Below are 4,585 nucleotides of genomic sequence, written 5' to 3'. Positions count from 1 at the left end.
TCGACTTCAAAGAAATTTCATCGAATTCAAAGAAAAGTTCATCAAATTTGAAAAAAACAATGTTCATTGAATTAGAAAAAACATTCATCAACAAAAAAAGTTCATCGAATTTGAAAAACAGTTCATCGAATTTGAAAAAACATTCATAAAATCCGGTGAACATTTTATATCGAATTATAAATAGAAAAAGGGAAAATAAAGGAAGAAAGAAAACGAATAAAGAAGAAATAAAAAGCAAAGAAAGAGAAAGAGAAAGGAAAAATAAAAATAAAATTATAAGCGAATAAAAGAGGGCAGAAGCTATAAGTGCACGCAAAAGGCAAGTTGGCAGGGTGGTTAGCTCGAGTTTCGGTCAAGGCCTCGGCGTGGTTTCGAATCCATCTCAGCTCTAATTTTTTGCACCGGTTTACAAAAGGAAAAAGGATGAAAATGGGCTTGGCCCATCGCGGAGGAGGGGTGTGCGCCCTGTACCGTTAAGCCTGTAACGGGCGCTACGGGCGCCGTTTAGGATTTGCCCACCTCGGGCATGGATTTTTTTTTTTGGCAAGATGAACGGACGACGACAGATGAAAACGGACGAAATTACGGTGGTAAGAAGCAATAGCCCTTTTATTAATGGGTATAGATATAGATATAGATGCGTACAACTTTTCCTTCCCGCTTCGTGCGCGCTTGCGTCACTGGTGCCGTTGCCTGTTTCGCGGCCCGTTCTTTCAAGTGGATTTTGCATAGCAGGCCGTTGTTTGTTGGGCTGTCGGGCCGTTTTTTGTCTCTGTGAGAGCAGTTTTGAGGATTAGAAGGCGGCGATTCAGCTTTCTCCTCTTCATATCCTTCTCTTTCCCGAGGCATTCATTTCACCCCGTTCCCCATTCTCCTCTTTCGTCAGTTGCTCCTGGGGGCGACGGTGACTTCTGGAGAGCGATAAGAAGAGGGAGACACATTGGAGTGAATTGCATCTGTTGTTCTCCCTTTTCCTCTCTTCTTCTGCGTGTATGTGGTTTGCTCACAGATTTAGTATCTAGTTTATGGTTTGTTATTGTATGTTAATCGATCTAGGGTTTGTGCTTCCAATGCCTCCAAATGTGTGCAAGGTTCCTCAGAGGTTTTTCAGCATCGAAGAGTTGTTTCTTTTTGTTTGTGTGTCCATCGATTTTAGGTTTTTGTCCGCATAGAATCCCCCTGATTGTTAGAAGCACGAGGCCCCTTTTTCTGTTTGTGTTTTTGATGTATCTAGTGGTGGGGGAGTGGTTCTGTTGGTGAGGTGGGCGATTTTGGAGTAGATAAAGATTGAGAAAGATTCAGTGTGTCACTGCTCATTTGTATAGAGAAGAGCCTCTTTTTGGTAGGTGGGGGTGTTTTCTTCAGCGTTAGGGTTTGATCAATGGGGCAGATTGTACATCCTCTTATAGATTCATAGATGATTCAGAAAGATTTAGTGCCCTGTGGTGTGTGGTTTGATATATGGTGCATATTTCATATGCTCTGCTAGATTCACAGTAGATACAGATTCAGAAAGATAAAGATTCAGAAAGATTCAGTTTTGTGATTCAGATTTTCTATGCTCTACTAGATTTACATGTTTTTATTGTCTTTTGTGAGCATGTGGACCACTTGTTGCAGGCTGAAATCAACTTTTCTAAGAGTTGTGAAGCAACTCTTTTTAAATGCAAACAACTGAATATAAATAGAGAAACAACTCATAGATGAATCAATGTAGACCATGTGTTTTCTTCAGCTTGATTTTTCTGGATTAGTGTTTTTTGCTAGACTCAGTGGCAGATTGTACATTCTTTAGGTTTTTGTAGTATGCAGTTGATATTTGTATTAGTGTTCTTGGACAGAGCTAGTTCCAATTTATATCAATCAAGGTTTTCATTCTTTTTTCCAGTCGTCTATACACCATGTTTTTGTGACATCTATTTTTTTATGTCAGGTGGTGGCGATCGTTGGGAGCGAAAAGGGGACGGGAGGAGTGGAGCTATCAAGTATGTATCCTTTTCCACGATTTATGTGCTTTTTCTGTTCTTCCCATGAGATTAGCAAAATGTGAGCTGTGTTTTGTTTGTGTGTTTTTTTCATGAGTTTAAGATTTTTTGTGTGTCCAATACACCGAAATGTGGTGGGTAGTTGATTTTTGTTTTTTGATTGAGCATTTGTTGCTAGATTAAGCAATGGTTGGTCAGTTTATTTGATTTATGTGTATAGATTAAAATAATGTGCAGCAGTGGTATTAAATTACTGTGTTAGGGTGCATCACTGAATGACAGTAAAGAATATGCCTGCACCATTCATTTTTCACGACAAAACACATCCAACTAGCATTTATCTTCAACTTCATGTACCATTCAACAACATGTATCAACAACTTAAAACATTGATATTACAATCATTGAATGTTTTTTTCATAATAGAATGTTCAATGTTTTTTTCTTGGCATCAAGCCGTGAGTGAGTAATACATTTGATGATGTTTAAACTATGTGTGTACAATTAGAATATGTAAGAGAGAAAGTGCATTTTTCTGCTAAAGGATGATCACTCGTATGATCTTTTTGAAGATGGGGAGTATGCAACATGGTGGTAGACAGACTCATTTTTGTGCATTTTGCTTTCTTATTTTTTCACAATGGTGCCCTGATTCAATTTTTTGTCGTTTCCTGAAAAGCAGTCCAACTTATCTAGCATTCTATCTAATGCGGTTATAAGTATCAGTGTGAGAACCATCAGTTACTGGTTTTGATGTAGTTTATATATATTGGTTGTATCAGGATGTCTTTTAACATCCCCAAACGCCAGGAGGAAGCATCTTCTTTCTATGTTGTTTTTTCTGTCTGAAATTTATTTATTGAAGGCCCTATCTAATTTATTTAATTTTTTAGTTTTTTTCTATGCACCAAGGATGGTGTGCCCAGTTTGCTTTGCTCATTGCGATCTGGACAACGGTCAGAGCTTTAGTATGTATTTTCGCGATGTGGACGAAACCTTTGCGGTAATTTTTTGCATGCCTCTTTTTTCTACATGATTTTTTCCTTTTTTTCTTGTGCTCATGTTCATATGCACTTTCCTTTTTTTTCAGAGACTTCCATGCCATGACATGGAGCAGTTCCCAGAGAAGTTCACTGGTGGGTTCCTGAACTTCAGAGCTCATGGCCGCCGATAAAAAGTCGATGTTTTAATCTGGCACAACACCACATGTATCAGCGGTAATGACTTGAGGAAGTTTATCAAGGACTTCAAGATTGGCCATGGGGAGCTCATTCTTTTCCCGATGACTAGACGAATTGTTAAGGCGTTTGTTTGCTATCTTGGTGGAGGTTTTTTGTCGAAGGTGAAGATGAAAGTGGAGAGGGTGTAGTGTTCAACCATCATGAGGAAGGAGAGCAAGGGGATGCTGCCCATGTAGATGAGGGGGCAACAATTCCCAGAATGTGAAGGAAGCCCCTCCGGGCATCATCTACAGCAGAGATGCCAATTTGGTTGAGCAGGAAGCAGATCGGCTTGGGATGTTCATCGCCATTGACTAGGGATATATTGGTTCCCGATTTGTTCATCGTTTGACAAACACAAACATCACCAACAAGTTGATGGTACATTTTTCTAACGTCCTCCTTTTTGTACAGTAGTAGCAAAACTAAGTTGATGGTATGCATGTTGAATATGAATATGTTGATAGTAACATCTACTGGATTTTTGTATAAAGCGATATAGGTGTTTTTATGTCATTAATTGTACTATCACCAGCAACAGTTTCATTTTTCTTTTTTTATCTCTTTTCTTTTTAGTTTACATGTGTTGCTTTTTGTTATTATGTTTTGTCTAATAGTATGTTAATTTTTTTTCTTGTTTGTCATTTATTCTATTTTGCACAGAAAATTCCAAATGAAGTCTATTGGTTGCTAAACATCAGAGAGGGAGGGTTCATTGGCATTTGCTTGGGAGAAAGACCGCTCTCAAGGGTTGGATACAAGGCATACCATGATGGATGGATGGTCAACAAGGATTGGGGTGTCTTTGCAGCAACAACCAACTTGCAAGCTAGAAGTGCTGCCTTGTTCACATTCCAGATGAGTAATGTCAGCGTGCTTGATGCCATCTGTGTTGTTGACATCGTATGCTTGGAAGTTTAGTTGGTGGCCACCCTGGGAGTTGGTAGAGTATTTGGCCGATTTCTATCACTAGCCTGCGTGCCATCTATGTTTTCAATCTAGTTATATGAAACTTTCATGGATATGTGTTTTATGTTCTCTGAACTATTTTTTGTTGTCTAGGATGTTTTCATTATAACTTTTGTGTGTCTATGCTACCCGATGGCCGTTATTGGGGCTGTATTAATATTAAATCAGTCTTTCATCCCTTTTTAATATATATTTTTGTTATATGTTTGTTTTGTTAGCCACATTTTGTATGCAATGACAAGAAGATTAAGGAGTATATGTTTTTTTTGTTCAGTTTATATGTTCTGGTGGTGAGAAAGAAGGGCATATGCATTTAGCTGTTTTTTAAAGTTTTAAACCATTCAAATTTTTCAAAAAACAAATCATCTACAATAGTTTTAATAACGCCGTAGTCGAAGAAACATGATCTAA

The 4,585-nt window shown here is 38.2% G+C and overlaps 1 long non-coding RNA gene across 1 annotated transcript; it reads left to right on the top strand.

Moving 5' to 3' along the window:
* The first annotated feature begins 871 nt into the window (after window positions 1–871).
* LOC147973959 (uncharacterized) lies at window positions 872–4,378 on the top strand. Its single transcript, XR_015603712.1, has 4 exons — window positions 872–990; window positions 1,934–2,988; window positions 3,076–3,586; window positions 3,869–4,378. It is a non-coding gene; the product is annotated as an uncharacterized LOC147973959 (long non-coding RNA).
* Window positions 4,379–4,585: the final 207 nt, after the last annotated feature.

This window comes from Triticum urartu, chromosome 5A, assembly GCF_056163025.1.
Source record: "Triticum urartu cultivar PI428250 chromosome 5A, HENAU_Tu73, whole genome shotgun sequence".
NCBI lineage: Eukaryota > Viridiplantae > Streptophyta > Magnoliopsida > Poales > Poaceae > Triticum > Triticum urartu.
This window is presented reverse-complemented; position numbering and strand designations above follow the sequence as displayed.